Consider the following 19,927-nt stretch of genomic DNA (forward strand, 5'->3'; position numbering starts at 1 on the left):
GCTCAGGGGGGACGTTTGTGACGTGATGGGGAAGGTCCGCCAGCTTCCCAGCTACAGCAGCTCTGTGAAGCTTTGCCAGGGAGCTCTGACCTCCGATCTCCATCAGCCCCTCTGCAGCCCTCCTCCGAGGGAGGCAAGGACAATACCCTCACCACGCTGATCAACAGCCATTTCCTGAGGCTCTTTCAAAGACCCATCTCCGCTGCCAGAGGTCAAACTCTGCCAGAGGGCCACTTGGCTCAGCATGCCGGGGAACGTGCTGCGCGTGGGGCAGTGGCCGCAGGCCGGGTCGTGCCGCCACGCCTCGAGCATCACGAGCCGCTCTTGCTAGTTTTACTCAAAGCAAAGAGCACTGCCTCACAACACGCAGCATGGCCCGCATTGCTGACTCCTGCCACCAGATGTAGTCCTGCGAGGAGAGAGCAGGTTCCTGTGCACTGGCATCTGCGTTCCCGGGATGGCAACACTGGCCAGGAAACGGCCATTCAGAAATGGTGAGACGGCGGCTCTCTTGTGGGAGCCTGTGGAAGGGCTGCGGTTCCCTCTCCACGAGAGCAGTGCAGTGGAGCTTTCCCTGGGGAGCTGGAAGCACAGGCTCCCCCTGCGTGACACTCAGCAGGCAAGCACTCTGGAAGGACACCATTTGGAGAGGCCCGCGGGCACAGCAAACGCCTTCCAAAGAGGCCCGAGGAAGACCTTCAAGACGGGAGCGCAAGGCCCTCCGGAACACGGCTTTGCAAAGCCGCTCTTCAGGGGAAGCGGCTTGTGTTTCGGCCACATGCAAACAAAGAGGGCTACAGCTGCACCAAGTGGTGCGCCCAAATTCGAGAGCCACACAGCTTGTCAGGGGCTCAGCGTTTTGCTGCCGCTGAATTACAAACAGCTCCACTGGACACGCCCAACGGAGCAAAGTCCTCGCTCGCTGAGGTGCCGCGGCCAGGGTGGCACATGAGCCCGGCAGGCTGCTTCAGGTTGCCCAAGTCTTGGCAAGCGTTTCTGCCTTTCTTAAGACAGGCGGTCTGATTTCCTGGCTGCTCTCCCTCCTGTTACCTGGAGCAAGGGAGTGCTCCACAGTAACATCCCGCACAGCTCCTCCACAGAGCCAACCGGTCATACGAGAGCCCTGAACAGTGCACTGCCTCCAAGCTCTGCGCGAGCGCCAGAACACGGCACCATGCACCTCAACACCAGCATGTGCCCACTGACCTCGCCTGCACATTCCACTGCCACAGCTCCCAAGATGGAGCAGCCCCAAGGCAATTTCTGCCATGCCCGCTTGAGCGCCTGACAGCCGCCAGATGCCTGAGGTCGCGGAAAGCTTTTAGAGGGCGGCGGCAAACACCTAGCAGCACACCCTGAGCCAGCGCAAACAAGGCAGAACACAGCCAGCCTGTGAGCTGCAGAAAGGCAGCAGGGTTTTCTGCACCCCAAAAGCACACAACAGCTTTGGCTTTGGCTCAGCGCTGCTGAAGCTCACGCAGCCTCCTCTGAAAGCTGCTGACGCAACACCGATGGCCAACCCAAAGGGAGAAGCAAGAAGGGCAGGAAGGGCAGAGCAAGGGGCAGGCCGAGGTTGGCTCCACTGCACGGGAAAGTGGGAGGGCCACCACCAGGGAAGCCAGTTCCCGGCAGTGTGCTCCCAATGGGGAGCGCAGGCCAGTGTGGCCAGATGACAGACAAGCGCTTTGGGGCTGTCATGTCTCCCTCGTGGCGTAAGGAGGTGGCAGAGCGGTGCACCTCTCTTGGCTAGGCCCTTTGTCTTGGTGTCCTTGGCAAAGAGGCATCCGAGGGGACGTCCCACCATGCCTGTCTTCTCCATCGTGGTTTCCTTCAGGCCTCCAGGCTAAGAGGTTCTTCCTGCACTGTGGCAAAGCTGTCTTCCCGCTCCGGAGGAAAGCTTCCAGGCTTCCCTCAAAGGGGTTTCATTCTGACCCCGCCCACCGAGTCCTGCTGCATGTGCCAGAGGAGATTTCTCTTGGCCTTGCTCATTGCACCTTCGCCTTCCATGACACACACACAGCCCGCCTCCCGGCTGGTGGAGCAGCTCCCACATACGCCACTCAGCCCTCTCAAATTCCCCTGGCTCCTCAAAGACTTCCTCTAAGATCGCCAAGGGATCTTCCTCCAGAGTCTCCTGCAGAGCACCACAAAGAGAGAGTTCAGCTGTCCTGCGGGGACAGCTGAAGAGCCCGAGAGCTGCGCCCCAAAGCTCCTCGAGGCTCCGCGCTTTGAAGAGCCCGAGGTCGAGATGCTTCTTTACCTGGCGGCCCCCATCAGCCTGCTCAGGACCAAGCAGCTGCTCCAGCATCGTGGGCTCCTCCACCCCCAGGGCACCGATGGGCCCATGCTCTAGCCCCCGCCGGGGCTGCCTCCGCCAAGAGCAAGTGGCAGGTCAGCACCGCAGCCCCTCGCCTGCTCGGGCCGCGCACCCACAAGCGAGCTCCTCGCTCAAGCAGATGCGATCAAGCGCCTGACTGCTGCCATTAAGAGGCCCCTCGGCCCAGAGGAGGTGGGAGGCGCAAAGGCGGGAGGTGGCACTTGTGCTGAGAGGAGGGGTTCCTGGCGCGGGTGCGGGGTGGGAGGGAAGCTGCCGTTGGAAGTGGCAGGAGCTCTAGAGGGGGGCCGGAGGTGGTCAGGGGTGGCGGGAGGAGTGGGCTGGACGTGGGGATTTGTGCTGGGGAAGCGGGAGTGGGGATGCGAGGCAGCGTTAGGCAGCGTTAGAGAGCGAGCGGCAGGTGCAGGCACTTGGCGAGGGCGCGAGGCCGGGCGGTAAGTGGTCTGCGCAGCAAAGTAGGGCAGGTAAGGTGCAAAGCAAGGCCAGGAATTAAGGTCGGAGGGAGGCCTGGAAGAGGTCTGCGTACCAAAGGGAGGTGCAGCTGCTGAGCGCTTCCATCATTGGGAGTGCTGAGGTGCAGGCACTGGTGCCCGCGGGTGTCCTGCGATACCCCGCTCGGTACGGGTCGATGCCCCTGCTGCCCTCGCGGGGGTGTGTGCCCAAGGAGGGCCTGCAGAGAGCCTCAGGCCTTGGCTGCAGCCAGCTCTGGGCCAGCTGCGAAGCTTGGCAGGCGGCCCGGGAGGGTCCGCCTCTTCTCCTGGCCCGGGGCACTGTGACTGCGTTGCCGGGGGATGACAGCACTATGACATCGGGGCCCCGGGGCCACGCCGCAGCCTCCCCTGCCAGCTGCCTGCTGGCCCAGCGTCGGCGCGTGGCAGAAGGCCCCTGGGGTGCCAGCCCTCCTGCCGGCCCTAGCCGGACTTTTGCAGGCACAGCACAGCAGCAGGTCCAGGAAAGAAGGCCTGTCTCCTCTAAGCACTATCCTCTTCACGAGAAGCACCACCTCTTGAAGGTTACACAGCGGCTACTGTGCCTGTCAACACTAATCCCAGGGCCTGAGATGGCTGCCGCCAGGCCTTCCAGCCGTTGGCGTATGCAGTTTGCATCGCAGGTGCCGAGGAGTTCCCAAAAGGTCGGGATCTAAACCCCATCTCTTTAATCGGCTCGTGAAGCAAGCCGTTTCCGACTGACCCCCCTGGGTTCAAGTTTGTTGAAGACAGTCCACTCCTGTAGCTAGGGGACAGCCAGATGTGTGTGTGCGCTTAGCTGCCTGTGGGGGGGTAGAACTCAAAGTCAGCCCTCACATTAAACTCTTAGGCGTCAATGCAGGCGACCAGAGATTGAGAAGCTGTTGTCCCAACCAACCTGGCGAACCACAGGTGAGGAGGAGCTTCCCCTGGCTCATCGATAAAGCCTTTGTGAACAACGTTCTGGTGGCTTTTTCCCCCCCCCTCCTTGACAGCGTTGCGCAAAGGAAATGGCAGTGAGCAAGGCTCTGGAAGTGCAAAAGCCTGCGCGCTCTCTGGACTTGGACTGCGCAGGAAAGTTCCGATTTCCCAAGCGTCTTGAGCAGTGCTGGCAATTGTTGGTGTAGGCTCAGTTTACTGCCGTCAGCCTCTCCACTAGACCGAGCTCTCAGCCCCCTCTCAGCTCTGCAGGAGCTTTCTGAGGCCTCGCACATTCACCACTGTCTTCTTGTGGGCATGCCACCTTGTTCAGCAGCTAGTTGAGCTGCGCAACTCTCCAGGAGTTGGAGCAGACATCTTGTTGGGCATGACTGGTCTCTTTTCAGGAGACTGCACTTGACCCGTGCAGGCCCATTTTCTCGTTGTAGCTTTGACATTGTCAGGGCGCAGCAAGGGCCAGCTGCTCCCTCAGAGGCTGGGAGCTGGCAGCCAAACGCCAGCTGGCAAGGCAGGGACATCGCCAGCCAGGGCCCCATCCCCCAGTAGCCACACAAGGTGAGCGAGGCACGCCCACGGATGGTAGGCGGGCTCAAGCAAGAGTCCAGACGGTCAGGCGCCTTCGTGGTGATGAGACAGCTCCGAGGTCAAGCCGGGAAACCAATGCACGGGCCAAGGTCAGGCTGAGGTCTGATGAGGGTCACTAGGGTGAGAGAGAGCCCGGTGAGGCACATGCAGCCTGTGGATGATGCCCGAGGGCAGCTGAGGAGGTTACCTAAGAAGCCTGGGAGATGTGGAGAGCAGAGGAGGATGCAGACAAGGAGCGGAAGCGGTGTTTGGGGCAGGCTGAGGAGACAGCTGCAGGCATTAGGAGTGGGAAAGAAGAGGAGGTGGGAGGAGAGGCCTAAAGTGGACGGGCAGGAGAGGGCAAGGAGGCAGTGGCCGTGGTGAAGCTTCAGGGTGGTGGCAACTTGGAGAGAAGGGAGAAAAGGAAAGGAAGGTGATGACAGTACCTTTTTAGGGCCACATCTAGCACCATGTGTTTGAGGAGGTGAGGGCCCCTTCTCCCGCCACGGCTGAGCCCTGCCGTAGGAGAGCTCCAGCTCCAGCCACCCTCACGGCTGGCGCAGCGCCACCCTCGGCCAGGAGACAGTGCTGCCTGAACGTGCCTTGGACACAGGCTGCTGAGACACAGCCGGCCGAGGTAGGGTTGCGGAAAAGGCCAAGCCTCCGAGCTGGCCAAGGAGCAGGACAAGCCCCGGGGGCAGGAGGGTGCAGGCAGCTCCTGACAGCGCAGCTGCAGGAGCAAGCTCTCAGGCCCCAGCCAGGACACGCATGACACAAACAGCACACCTAGGAGAGGATCACAGCACTTCACTTTTATTGCGTGCAGGCAGGCACAGCTGACAAGTGGCAGCTCCTCATGGCTCCTCCAGCCTGGAGCCTTTCCAAACACACGGTGTTTGTTTGGCACAAGCCCCAACACCCCGACGATATGGCAGGAACGGAAGTCCCTGAGCTCCTGCTACCCACTTGCCCCAGGGCAGAGAGCCAGAGAGCTGCAGGGCACAGCTGGTGTCCTGGTCCTGCAAGAGCAGGCGGTCACTGACCTACGGACCTGAAAGGGCCCAGGGGAGCCTTGGCAACGGGCCGCGCTCAGTGCTGCAGAGGAAGGCGAAAAACCCCCAGGGACTGCTGCCAATCTGTCCTGGGGGAAAATTCCTTCCTGACCCCAAACCTGGCGATCGGCTGTTCCCTGCGCGTGTGAGCAAGGCCTGCCACCTGGCCAGCCCTGGGAGGGTTCTCACGCCCACCAGGGGACACCAGCGCTGCCCGACCCCTTTGCTCTCTCCACCTGCAGCCAGCCACCTTTGGGGCTTCAGCCAATGGCAAAAAAAATCCCACAGCCCCGATCGAGCTGCGGGGCAGGGGCGGGGGAAAATCTTTCCTGGGCCCTGCAGGAGGCCACCGGCTGCTCCAAAGCGTTACTTGAGAGGTACGGCACTGATGATGACCACCTGCAACATCTTCACATCCCATCTCCTGCCTTTCCCGGGTGCTGCATCGGGCGCTGAAGGAGATATGCACGGGGAGCTGTGGAACGGTCTCCAGCTGCCGAGAATGGAGGTCCGTCCTCTTTGCAGGCCATCCAGTTAACTTTTTCCACCGATCTCCAGCTGAAAAGGCCTGGTGCCCTGGGGGAACCTCGAGGTGTGTGGGGGGGTGTGTGTGGACGGGGTGCCTTCTCACCCTGCCAAGGGCGTTGGGGCAGTCTCTGAAGGACCACAGTTACTTCCAGCTTTGAATCGGAGCCTGCTTGGGGCAGGAATTGGATCAGATGCCCTCCAGAGAACTCTTGCAACATAAATTCTTCCACCGCCTGATGGCTGCCCAGTGGCTGAATCAGTTGTGAGATGTGGCCCTCCGCCTTCGCCTCAGGAAATGCCTGGGCACAGTCTCCGCTCGCAGAGGAATGGCTGCGGAGAGTGGTGGGCGGGCGGCGGGGGTGATGTCACTTTCATTTCCCCCAGTAGGCACGCCCAGGCCAGCGGGGCCCAGCAGCACAGCACGAGTGCAGGAACACACCCTTCAAGCCTGCTTGCCTTGGCCTCTTTGGGTCAGCTCAGCTGACGGGGCTTAGCAGAGGCCTGGGCTTGCAAGAGGCTGACCTCCCTCTGCTTTCCTGAGAGCGCAAACGCTGCCATTGCTGTCACGTGCTATTGCTGTCTGTGTGTTTGGAGGAGGGCCAGGCGGAAGAGGAACAGGATCCGCGGTCTTTCTGAGGCTCGGGCAAGCCGGAGGCCCAATGTTAGAGCAGGTGCTGGGCACTGCAGCAGGACTGTCTCCCTCCAAGTACGTGGTACCCACCAAAAGCCCTTCCTGGCACAGGCCCTTGTCTCATCAGGCTGGAAACTCCGCAGGGAACCTCTTCTGTGCCCATGCTGCTGCAACCTTGCACCCATACAGCCTGGCCTGAGGCGTCCAGCACAGGCGAGCAGAACTGGCAGCCCTGAGAGTCCCTTGTGCTCAGGGGGGACGTTTGTGACGTGATGGGGAAGGTCCGCCAGCTTCCCAGCTACAGCAGCTCTGTGAAGCTTTGCCAGGGAGCTCTGACCTCCGATCTCCATCAGCCCCTCTGCAGCCCTCCTCCGAGGGAGGCAAGGACAATACCCTCACCACGCTGATCAACAGCCATTTCCTGAGGCTCTTTCAAAGACCCATCTCCGCTGCCAGAGGTCAAACTCTGCCAGAGGGCCACTTGGCTCAGCATGCCGGGGAACGTGCTGCGCGTGGGGCAGTGGCCGCAGGCCGGGTCGTGCCGCCACGCCTCGAGCATCACGAGCCGCTCTTGCTAGTTTTACTCAAAGCAAAGAGCACTGCCTCACAACACGCAGCATGGCCCCCATTGCTGACTCCTGCCACCAGATGTAGTCCTGCGAGGAGAGAGCAGGTTCCTGTGCACTGGCATCTGCGTTCCCGGGATGGCAACACTGGCCAGGAAACGGCCATTCAGAAATGGTGAGACGGCGGCTCTCTTGTGGGAGCCTGTGGAAGGGCTGCGGTTCCCTCTCCACGAGAGCAGTGCAGTGGAGCTTTCCCTGGGGAGCTGGAAGCACAGGCTCCCCCTGCGTGACACTCAGCAGGCAAGCACTCTGGAAGGACACCATTTGGAGAGGCCCGCGGGCACAGCAAACGCCTTCCAAAGAGGCCCGAGGAAGACCTTCAAGACGGGAGCGCAAGGCCCTCCGGAACACGGCTTTGCAAAGCCGCTCTTCAGGGGAAGCGGCTTGTGTTTCGGCCACATGCAAACAAAGAGGGCTACAGCTGCACCAAGTGGTGCGCCCAAATTCGAGAGCCACACAGCTTGTCAGGGGCTCAGCGTTTTGCTGCCGCTGAATTACAAACAGCTCCACTGGACACGCCCAACGGAGCAAAGTCCTCGCTCGCTGAGGTGCCGCGGCCAGGGTGGCACATGAGCCCGGCAGGCTGCTTCAGGTTGCCCAAGTCTTGGCAAGCGTTTCTGCCTTTCTTAAGACAGGCGGTCTGATTTCCTGGCTGCTCTCCCTCCTGTTACCTGGAGCAAGGGAGTGCTCCACAGTAACATCCCGCACAGCTCCTCCACAGAGCCAACCGGTCATACGAGAGCCCTGAACAGTGCACTGCCTCCAAGCTCTGCGCGAGCGCCAGAACACGGCACCATGCACCTCAACACCAGCATGTGCCCACTGACCTCGCCTGCACATTCCACTGCCACAGCTCCCAAGATGGAGCAGCCCCAAGGCAATTTCTGCCATGCCCGCTTGAGCGCCTGACAGCCGCCAGATGCCTGAGGTCGCGGAAAGCTTTTAGAGGGCGGCGGCAAACACCTAGCAGCACACCCTGAGCCAGCGCAAACAAGGCAGAACACAGCCAGCCTGTGAGCTGCAGAAAGGCAGCAGGGTTTTCTGCACCCCAAAAGCACACAACAGCTTTGGCTTTGGCTCAGCGCTGCTGAAGCTCACGCAGCCTCCTCTGAAAGCTGCTGACGCAACACCGATGGCCAACCCAAAGGGAGAAGCAAGAAGGGCAGGAAGGGCAGAGCAAGGGGCAGGCCGAGGTTGGCTCCACTGCACGGGAAAGTGGGAGGGCCACCACCAGGGAAGCCAGTTCCCGGCAGTGTGCTCCCAATGGGGAGCGCAGGCCAGTGTGGCCAGATGACAGACAAGCGCTTTGGGGCTGTCATGTCTCCCTCGTGGCGTGAGGAGGTGGCAGAGCGGTGCACCTCTCTTGGCTAGGCCCTTTGTCTTGGTGTCCTTGGCAAAGAGGCATCCGAGGGGACGTCCCACCATGCCTGTCTTCTCCATCGTGGTTTCCTTCAGGCCTCCAGGCTAAGAGGTTCTTCCTGCACTGTGGCAAAGCTGTCTTCCCGCTCCGGAGGAAAGCTTCCAGGCTTCCCTCAAAGGGGTTTCATTCTGACCCCGCCCACCGAGTCCTGCTGCATGTGCCAGAGGAGATTTCTCTTGGCCTTGCTCATTGCACCTTCGCCTTCCATGACACACAGACAGCCCGCCTCCCGGCTGGTGGAGCAGCTCCCACATACGCCACTCAGCCCTCTCAAATTCCCCTGGCTCCTCAAAGACTTCCTCTAAGATCGCCAAGGGATCTTCCTCCAGAGTCTCCTGCAGAGCACCACAAAGAGAGAGTTCAGCTGTCCTGCGGGGACAGCTGAAGAGCCCGAGAGCTGCGCCCCAAAGCTCCTCGAGGCTCCGCGCTTTGAAGAGCCCGAGGTCGAGATGCTTCTTTACCTGGCGGCCCCCATCAGCCTGCTCAGGACCAAGCAGCTGCTCCAGCATCGTGGGCTCCTCCACCCCCAGGGCACCGATGGGCCCATGCTCTAGCCCCCGCCGGGGCTGCCTCCGCCAAGAGCAAGTGGCAGGTCAGCACCGCAGCCCCTCGCCTGCTCGGGCCGCGCACCCACAAGCGAGCTCCTCGCTCAAGCAGATGCGATCAAGCGCCTGACTGCTGCCATTAAGAGGCCCCTCGGCCCAGAGGAGGTGGGAGGCGCAAAGGCGGGAGGAGGCACTTGTGCTGAGAGGAGGGGTTCCTGGCGCGGGTGCGGGGTGGGAGGGAAGCTGCCGTTGGAAGTGGCAGGAGCTCTAGAGGGGGGCCGGAGGTGGTCAGGGGTGGCGGGAGGAGTGGGCTGGACGTGGGGATTTGTGCTGGGGAAGCGGGAGTGGGGATGCGAGGCAGCGTTAGGCAGCGTTAGAGAGCGAGCGGCAGGTGCAGGCACTTGGCGAGGGCGCGAGGCCGGGCGGTAAGTGGTCTGCGCAGCAAAGTAGGGCAGGTAAGGTGCAAAGCAAGGCCAGGAATTAAGGTCGGAGGGAGGCCTGGAAGAGGTCTGCGTACCAAAGGGAGGTGCAGCTGCTGAGCGCTTCCATCATTGGGAGTGCTGAGGTGCAGGCACTGGTGCCCGCGGGTGTCCTGCGATACCCCGCTCGGTACGGGTCGATGCCCCTGCTGCCCTCGCGGGGGTGTGTGCCCAAGGAGGGCCTGCAGAGAGCCTCAGGCCTTGGCTGCAGCCAGCTCTGGGCCAGCTGCGAAGCTTGGCAGGCGGCCCGGGAGGGTCCGCCTCTTCTCCTGGCCCGGGGCACTGTGACTGCGTTGCCGGGGGATGACAGCACTATGACATCGGGGCCCCGGGGCCACGCCGCAGCCTCCCCTGCCAGCTGCCTGCTGGCCCAGTGTCGGCGCGTGGCAGAAGGCCCCTGGGGTGCCAGCCCTCCTGCCGGCCCTAGCCGGACTTTTGCAGGCACAGCACAGCAGCAGGTCCAGGAAAGAAGGCCTGTCTCCTCTAAGCACTATCCTCTTCACGAGAAGCACCACCTCTTGAAGGTTACACAGCGGCTACTGTGCCTGTCAACACTAATCCCAGGGCCTGAGATGGCTGCCGCCAGGCCTTCCAGCCGTTGGCGTATGCAGTTTGCATCGCAGGTGCCGAGGAGTTCCCAAAAGGTCGGGATCTAAACCCCATCTCTTTAATCGGCTCGTGAAGCAAGCCGTTTCCGACTGACCCCCCTGGGTTCAAGTTTGTTGAAGACAGTCCACTCCTGTAGCTAGGGGACAGCCAGATGTGTGTGTGCGCTTAGCTGCCTGTGGGGGGGTAGAACTCAAAGTCAGCCCTCACATTAAACTCTTAGGCGTCAATGCAGGCGACCAGAGATTGAGAAGCTGTTGTCCCAACCAACCTGGCGAACCACAGGTGAGGAGGAGCTTCCCCTGGCTCATCGATAAAGCCTTTGTGAACAACGTTCTGGTGGCTTTTTTCCCCCCCTCCTTGACAGCGTTGCGCAAAGGAAATGGCAGTGAGCAAGGCTCTGGAAGTGCAAAAGCCTGCGCGCTCTCTGGACTTGGACTGCGCAGGAAAGTTCCGATTTCCCAAGCGTCTTGAGCAGTGCTGGCAATTGTTGGTGTAGGCTCAGTTTACTGCCGTCAGCCTCTCCACTAGACCGAGCTCTCAGCCCCCTCTCAGCTCTGCAGGAGCTTTCTGAGGCCTCGCACATTCACCACTGTCTTCTTGTGGGCATGCCACCTTGTTCAGCAGCTAGTTGAGCTGCGCAACTCTCCAGGAGTTGGAGCAGACATCTTGTTGGGCATGACTGGTCTCTTTTCAGGAGACTGCACTTGACCCGTGCAGGCCCATTTTCTCGTTGTAGCTTTGACATTGTCAGGGCGCAGCAAGGGCCAGCTGCTCCCTCAGAGGCTGGGAGCTGGCAGCCAAACGCCAGCTGGCAAGGCAGGGACATCGCCAGCCAGGGCCCCATCCCCCAGTAGCCACACAAGGTGAGCGAGGCACGCCCACGGATGGTAGGCGGGCTCAAGCAAGAGTCCAGACGGTCAGGCGCCTTCGTGGTGATGAGACAGCTCCGAGGTCAAGCCGGGAAACCAATGCACGGGCCAAGGTCAGGCTGAGGTCTGATGAGGGTCACTAGGGTGAGAGAGAGCCCGGTGAGGCACATGCCGCCTGTGGATGATGCCCGAGGGCAGCTGAGGAGGTTACCTAAGAAGCCTGGGAGATGTGGAGAGCAGAGGAGGATGCAGACAAGGAGCGGAAGCGGTGTTTGGGGCAGGCTGAGGAGACAGGTGCAGGCATTAGGAGTGGGAAAGAAGAGGAGGTGGGAGGAGAGGCCTAAAGTGGACGGGCAGGAGAGGGCAAGGAGGCAGTGGCCGTGGTGAAGCTTCAGGGTGGTGGCAACTTGGAGAGAAGGGAGAAAAGGAAAGGAAGGTGATGACAGTACCTTTTTAGGGCCACATCTAGCACCATGTGTTTGAGGAGGTGAGGGCCCCTTCTCCCGCCACGGCTGAGCCCTGCCGTAGGAGAGCTCCAGCTCCAGCCACCCTCACGGCTGGCGCAGCGCCACCCTCGGCCAGGAGACAGTGCTGCCTGAACGTGCCTTGGACACAGGCTGCTGAGACACAGCCGGCCGAGGTAGGGTTGCGGAAAAGGCCAAGCCTCCGAGCTGGCCAAGGAGCAGGACAAGCCCCGGGGGCAGGAGGGTGCAGGCAGCTCCTGACAGCGCAGCTGCAGGAGCAAGCTCTCAGGCCCCAGCCAGGACACGCATGACACAAACAGCACACCTAGGAGAGGATCACAGCACTTCACTTTTATTGCGTGCAGGCAGGCACAGCTGACAAGTGGCAGCTCCTCATGGCTCCTCCAGCCTGGAGCCTTTCCAAACACACGGTGTTTGTTTGGCACAAGCCCCAACACCCCGACGATATGGCAGGAACGGAAGTCCCTGAGCTCCTGCTACCCACTTGCCCCAGGGCAGAGAGCCAGAGAGCTGCAGGGCACAGCTGGTGTCCTGGTCCTGCAAGAGCAGGCGGTCACTGACCTACGGACCTGAAAGGGCCCAGGGGAGCCTTGGCAACGGGCCGCGCTCAGTGCTGCAGAGGAAGGCGAAAAACCCCCAGGGACTGCTGCCAATCTGTCCTGGGGGAAAATTCCTTCCTGACCCCAAACCTGGCGATCGGCTGTTCCCTGCGCGTGTGAGCAAGGCCTGCCACCTGGCCAGCCCTGGGAGGGTTCTCACGCCCACCAGGGGACACCAGCGCTGCCCGACCCCTTTGCTCTCTCCACCTGCAGCCAGCCACCTTTGGGGCTTCAGCCAATGGCAAAAAAAATCCCACAGCCCCGATCGAGCTGCGGGGCAGGGGCGGGGGAAAATCTTTCCTGGGCCCTGCAGGAGGCCACCGGCTGCTCCAAAGCGTTACTTGAGAGGTACGGCACTGATGATGACCACCTGCAACATCTTCACATCCCATCTCCTGCCTTTCCCGGGTGCTGCATCGGGTGCTGAAGGAGATATGCACGGGGAGCTGTGGAACGGTCTCCAGCTGCCGAGAATGGAGGTCCGTCCTCTTTGCAGGCCATCCAGTTAACTTTTTCCACCGATCTCCAGCTGAAAAGGCCTGGTGCCCTGGGGGAACCTCGAGGTGTGTGGGGGGGTGTGTGTGGACGGGGTGCCTTCTCACCCTGCCAAGGGCGTTGGGGCAGTCTCTGAAGGACCACAGTTACTTCCAGCTTTGAATCGGAGCCTGCTTGGGGCAGGAATTGGATCAGATGCCCTCCAGAGAACTCTTGCAACATAAATTCTTCCACCGCCTGATGGCTGCCCAGTGGCTGAATCAGTTGTGAGATGTGGCCCTCCGCCTTCGCCTCAGGAAATGCCTGGGCACAGTCTCCGCTCGCAGAGGAATGGCTGCGGAGAGTGGCGGGCGGGCGGGCGGGCGGGCGGCGGGGGTGATGTCACTTTCATTTCCCCCAGTAGGCATGCCCAGGCCAGCGGGGCCCAGCAGCACAGCACGAGTGCAGGAACACACCCTTCAAGCCTGCTTGCCTTGGCCTCTTTGGGTCAGCTCAGCTGACGGGGCTTAGCAGAGGCCTGGGCTTGCAAGAGGCTGACCTCCCTCTGCTTTCCTGAGAGCGCAAACGCTGCCATTGCTGTCACGTGCTATTGCTGTCTGTGTGTTTGGAGGAGGGCCAGGCGGAAGAGGAACAGGATCCGCGGTCTTTCTGAGGCTCGGGCAAGCCGGAGGCCCAATGTTAGAGCAGGTGCTGGGCACTGCAGCAGGACTGTCTCCCTCCAAGTACGTGGTACCCACCAAAAGCCCTTCCTGGCACAGGCCCTTGTCTCATCAGGCTGGAAACTCCGCAGGGAACCTCTTCTGTGCCCATGCTGCTGCAACCTTGCACCCATACAGCCTGGCCTGAGGCGTCCAGCACAGGCGAGCAGAACTGGCAGCCCTGAGAGTCCCTTGTGCTCAGGGGGGACGTTTGTGACGTGATGGGGAAGGTCCGCCAGCTTCCCAGCTACAGCAGCTCTGTGAAGCTTTGCCAGGGAGCTCTGACCTCCGATCTCCATCAGCCCCTCTGCAGCCCTCCTCCGAGGGAGGCAAGGACAATACCCTCACCACGCTGATCAACAGCCATTTCCTGAGGCTCTTTCAAAGACCCATCTCCGCTGCCAGAGGTCAAACTCTGCCAGAGGGCCACTTGGCTCAGCATGCCGGGGAACGTGCTGCGCGTGGGGCAGTGGCCGCAGGCCGGGTCGTGCCGCCACGCCTCGAGCATCACGAGCCGCTCTTGCTAGTTTTACTCAAAGCAAAGAGCACTGCCTCACAACACGCAGCATGGCCCCCATTGCTGACTCCTGCCACCAGATGTAGTCCTGCGAGGAGAGAGCAGGTTCCTGTGCACTGGCATCTGCGTTCCCGGGATGGCAACACTGGCCAGGAAACGGCCATTCAGAAATGGTGAGACGGCGGCTCTCTTGTGGGAGCCTGTGGAAGGGCTGCGGTTCCCTCTCCACGAGAGCAGTGCAGTGGAGCTTTCCCTGGGGAGCTGGAAGCACAGGCTCCCCCTGCGTGACACTCAGCAGGCAAGCACTCTGGAAGGACACCATTTGGAGAGGCCCGCGGGCACAGCAAACGCCTTCCAAAGAGGCCCGAGGAAGACCTTCAAGACGGGAGCGCAAGGCCCTCCGGAACACGGCTTTGCAAAGCCGCTCTTCAGGGGAAGCGGCTTGTGTTTCGGCCACATGCAAACAAAGAGGGCTACAGCTGCACCAAGTGGTGCGCCCAAATTCGAGAGCCACACAGCTTGTCAGGGGCTCAGCGTTTTGCTGCCGCTGAATTACAAACAGCTCCACTGGACACGCCCAACGGAGCAAAGTCCTCGCTCGCTGAGGTGCCGCGGCCAGGGTGGCACATGAGCCCGGCAGGCTGCTTCAGGTTGACCAAGTCTTGGCAAGCGTTTCTGCCTTTCTTAAGACAGGCGGTCTGATTTCCTGGCTGCTCTCCCTCCTGTTACCTGGAGCAAGGGAGTGCTCCACAGTAACATCCCGCACAGCTCCTCCACAGAGCCAACCGGTCATACGAGAGCCCTCAACAGTGCACTGCCTCCAAGCTCTGCGCGAGCGCCAGAACACGGCACCATGCACCTCAACACCAGCATGTGCCCACTGACCTCGCCTGCACATTCCACTGCCACAGCTCCCAAGATGGAGCAGCCCCAAGGCAATTTCTGCCATGCCCGCTTGAGCGCCTGACAGCCACCAGATGCCTGAGGTCGCGGAAAGCTTTTAGAGGGCGGCGGCAAACACCTAGCAGCACACCCTGAGCCAGCGCAAACAAGGCAGAACACAGCCAGCCTGTGAGCTGCAGAAAGGCAGCAGGGTTTTCTGCACCCCAAAAGCACACAACAGCTTTGGCTTTGGCTCAGCGCTGCTGAAGCTCACGCAGCCTCCTCTGAAAGCTGCTGACGCAACACCGATGGCCAACCCAAAGGGAGAAGCAAGAAGGGCAGGAAGGGCAGAGCAAGGGGCAGGCCGAGGTTGGCTCCACTGCACAGGAAAGTGGGAGGGCCACCACCAGGGAAGCCAGTTCCCGGCAGTGTGCTCCCAATGGGGAGCGCAGGCCAGTGTGGCCAGATGACAGACAAGCGCTTTGGGGCTGTCATGTCTCCCTCGTGGCGTGAGGAGGTGGCAGAGCGGTGCACCTCTCTTGGCTAGGCCCTTTGTCTTGGTGTCCTTGGCAAAGAGGCATCCGAGGGGACGTCCCACCATGCCTGTCTTCTCCATCGTGGTTTCCTTCAGGCCTCCAGGCTAAGAGGTTCTTCCTGCACTGTGGCAAAGCTGTCTTCCCGCTCCGGAGGAAAGCTTCCAGGCTTCCCTCAAAGGGGTTTCATTCTGACCCCGCCCACCGAGTCCTGCTGCATGTGCCAGAGGAGATTTCTCTTGGCCTTGCTCATTGCACCTTCGCCTTCCATGACACACACACAGCCCGCCTCCCGGCTGGTGGAGCAGCTCCCACATACGCCACTCAGCCCTCTCAAATTCCCCTGGCTCCTCAAAGACTTCCTCTAAGATCGCCAAGGGATCTTCCTCCAGAGTCTCCTGCAGAGCACCACAAAGAGAGAGTTCAGCTGTCCTGCGGGGACAGCTGAAGAGCCCGAGAGCTGCGCCCCAAAGCTCCTCAAGGCTCCGCACTTTGAAGAGCCCGAGGTCGAGATGCTTCTTTACCTGGCGGCCCCAATCAGCCTGCTCAGGACCAAGCAGCTGCTCCAGCATCGTGGGCTCCTCCACCCCCAGGGCACCGATGGGCCCATGCTCTAGCCCCCGCCGGGGCTGCCTCCGCCAAGAGCAAGTGGCAGGTCAGCACCGCAGCCCCTCGCCTGCTCGGGCCGCGCACCCACAAGCGAGCTCCTCGCTCAAGCAGATGCGATCAAGCGCCTGACTGCTGCCATTAAGAGGCCCCTCGGCCCAGAGGAGGTGGGAGGCGCAAAGGCGGGAGGTGGCACTTGTGCTGAGAGGAGGGGTTCCTGGCGTGGGTGCGGGGTGGGAGGGAAGCTGCCGTTGGAAGTGGCAGGAGCTCTAGAGGGGGGCCGGAGGTGGTCAGGGGTGACGGGAGGAGTGGGCTGGACGTGGGGATTTGTGCTGGGGAAGCGGGAGTGGGGATGCGAGGCAGCGTTAGGCAGCGTTAGAGAGCGAGTGGCAGGTGCAGGCACTTGGCGAGGGCGCGAGGCCGGGCGGTAAGTGGTCTGCGCAGCAAAGTAGGGCAGGTAAGGTGCAAAGCAAGGCCAGGAAGTAAGGTCAGAGGGAGGCCCGGAAGAGGTCTGCGTACCAAAGGGAGGTGCAGCTGCTGAGCGCTTCCATCATTGGGAGTGCTGAGGTGCAGGCACTGGTGCCCGCGGGTGTCCTGCGATACCCCGCTCGGTACGGGTCGATGCCCCTGCTGCCCTCGCGGGGGTGTGTTTGTGCCCAAGGAGGGCCTGCAGAGAGCCTCAGGCCTTGGCTGCAGCCAGCTCTGGGCCAGCTGCGAAGCCTGGCAGGCGGCCCGGGAGGGTCCGCCTCTTCTCCTGGCCCGGGGCATTGTGACTGCGTTGCCGGGGGATGACAGCACTATGACATCGGGGCCCCGGGGCCACGCCGCAGCCTCCCCTGCCAGCTGCCTGCTGGCCCAGCGTCGGCGCGCGGCAGAAGGCCCCTGGGGTGCCAGCCCTCCTGCCGGCCCTAGCCGGACTTTTGCAGGCACAGCACAGCAGCAGGTCCAGGAAAGAAGGCCTGTCTCCTCTAAGCACTATCCTCTTCACGAGAAGCACCACCTCTTGAAGGTTACACAGCGGCTACTGTGCCTGTCAACACTAATCCCAGGGCCTGAGATGGCTGCCGCCAGGCCTTCCAGCCGTTGGCGTATGCAGTTTGCATCGCAGGTGCCGAGGAGTTCCCAAAAGGTCGGGATCTAAACCCCATCTCTTTAATCGGCTCGTGAAGCAAGCCGTTTCCGACTGACCCCCCTGGGTTCAAGTTTGTTGAAGACAGTCCACTCCTGTAGCTAGGGGACAGCCAGATGTGTGTGTGCGCTTAGCTGCCTGTGGGGGGGTAGAACTCAAAGTCAGCCCTCACATTAAACTCTTAGGTGTCAATGCAGGCGACCAGAGATTGAGAAGCTGTTGTCCCAACCAACCTGGCGAACCACAGGTGAGGAGGAGCTTCCCCTGGCTCATCGATAAAGCCTTTGTGAACAACGTTCTGGTGGCTTTTTTCCCCCCCTCCTTGACAGCGTTGCGCAAAGGAAATGGCAGTGAGCAAGGCTCTGGAAGTGCAAAAGCCTGCGCGCTCTCTGGACTTGGACTGCGCAGGAAAGTTCCGATTTCCCAAGCGTCTTGAGCAGTGCTGGCAATTGTTGGTGTAGGCTCAGTTTACTGCCGTCAGCCTCTCCACTAGACCGAGCTCTCAGCCCCCTCTCAGCTCTGCAGGAGCTTTCTGAGGCCTCGCACATTCACCACTGTCTTCTTGTGGGCATGCCACCTTGTTCAGCAGCTAGTTGAGCTGCGCAACTCTCCAGGAGTTGGAGCAGACATCTTGTTGGGCATGACTGGTCTCTTTTCAGGAGACTGCACTTGACCCGTGCAGGCCCATTTTCTCGTTGTAGCTTTGACATTGTCAGGGCGCAGCAAGGGCCAGCTGCTCCCTCAGAGGCTGGGAGCTGGCAGCCAAACGCCAGCTGGCAAGGCAGGGACATCGCCAGCCAGGGCCCCATCCCCCAGTAGCCACACAAGGTGAGCGAGGCACGCCCACGGATGGTAGGCGGGCTCAAGCAAGAGTCCAGACGGTCAGGCGCCTTCGTGGTGATGAGACAGCTCCGAGGTCAAGCCGGGAAACCAATGCACGGGCCAAGGTCAGGCTGAGGTCTGATGAGGGTCACTAGGGTGAGAGAGAGCCCGGTGAGGCACATGCCGCCTGTGGATGATGCCCGAGGGCAGCTGAGGAGGTTACCTAAGAAGCCTGGGAGATGTGGAGAGCAGAGGAGGATGCAGACAAGGAGCGGAAGCGGTGTTTGGGGCAGGCTGAGGAGACAGGTGCAGGCATTAGGAGTGGGAAAGAAGAGGAGGTGGGAGGAGAGGCCTAAAGTGGACGGGCAGGAGAGGGCAAGGAGGCAGTGGCTGTGGTGAAGCTTCAGGGTGGTGGCAACTTGGAGAGAAGGGAGAAAAGGAAAGGAAGGTGATGACAGTACCTTTTTAGGGCCACATCTAGCACCATGTGTTTGAGGAGGTGAGGGCCTCTTCTCCCGCCACGGCTGAGCCCTGCCGTAGGAGAGCAGCTCCAGCCACCCTCACGGCTGGCGCAGCGCCACCCTCGGCCAGGAGACAGTGCTGCCTGAACGTGCCTTGGACACAGGCTGCTGAGACACAGCCGGCCGAGGTAGGGTTGCGGAAAAGGCCAAGCCTCCGAGCTGGCCAAGGAGCAGGACAAGCCCCGGGGGCAGGAGGGTGCAGGCAGCTCCTGACAGCGCAGCTGCAGGAGCAAGCTCTCAGGCCCCAGCCAGGACACGCATGACACAAACAGCACACCTAGGAGAGGATCACAGCACTTCACTTTTATTGCGTGCAGGCAGGCACAGCTGACAAGTGGCAGCTCCTCATGGCTCCTCCAGCCTGGAGCCTTTCCAAACACACGGTGTTTGTTTGGCACAAGCCCCAACACCCCGACGATATGGCAGGAACGGAAGTCCCTGAGCTCCTGCTACCCACTTGCCCCAGGGCAGAGAGCCAGAGAGCTGCAGGGCACAGCTGGTGTCCTGGTCCTGCAAGAGCAGGCGGTCACTGACCTACGGACCTGAAAGGGCCCAGGGGAGCCTTGGCAACGGGCCGAGCTCAGTGCTGCAGAGGAAGGCGAAAAACCCCCAGGGACTGCTGCCAATCTGTCCTGGGGGAAAATTCCTTCCTGACCCCAAACCTGGCGATCGGCTGTTCCCTGCGCGTGTGAGCAAGGCCTGCCACCTGGCCAGCCCTGGGAGGGTTCTCACGCCCACCAGGGGACACCAGCGCTGCCCGACCCCTTTGCTCTCTCCACCTGCAGCCAGCCACCTTTGGGGCTTCAGCCAATGGCAAAAAAAATCCCACAGCCCCGATCGAGCTGCGGGGCAGGGGCGGGGGAAAATCTTTCCTGGGCCCTGCAGGAGGCCACCGGCTGCTCCAAAGCGTTACTTGAGAGGTACGGCACTGATGATGACCACCTGCAACATCTTCACATCCCATCTCCTGCCTTTCCCGGGTGCTGCATCGGGCGCTGAAGGAGATATGCACGGGGAGCTGTGGAACGGTCTCCAGCTGCCGAGAATGGAGGTCCGTCCTCTTTGCAGGCCATCCAGTTAACTTTTTCCACCGATCTCCAGCTGAAAAGGCCTGGTGCCCTGGGGGAACCTCGAGGTGTGTGGGGGGGTGTGTGTGGACGGGGTGCCTTCTCACCCTGCCAAGGGCGTTGGGGCAGTCTCTGAAGGACCACAGTTACTTCCAGCTTTGAATCGGAGCCTGCTTGGGGCAGGAATTGGATCAGATGCCCTCCAGAGAACTCTTGCAACATAAATTCTTCCACCGCCTGATGGCTGCCCAGTGGCTGAATCAGTTGTGAGATGTGGCCCTCCGCCTTCGCCTCAGGAAATGCCTGGGCACAGTCTCCGCTCGCAGAGGAATGGCTGCGGAGAGTGGCGGGCGGGCGGGCGGGCGGGCGGCGGGGGTGATGTCACTTTCATTTCCCCCAGTAGGCATGCCCAGGCCAGCGGGGCCCAGCAGCACAGCACGAGTGCAGGAACACACCCTTCAAGCCTGCTTGCCTTGGCCTCTTTGGGTCAGCTCAGCTGACGGGGCTTA

The sequence above is a fragment of the Struthio camelus genome, chromosome 17, assembly GCF_040807025.1.
Source record: "Struthio camelus isolate bStrCam1 chromosome 17, bStrCam1.hap1, whole genome shotgun sequence".
Lineage (NCBI taxonomy): Eukaryota > Metazoa > Chordata > Aves > Struthioniformes > Struthionidae > Struthio > Struthio camelus.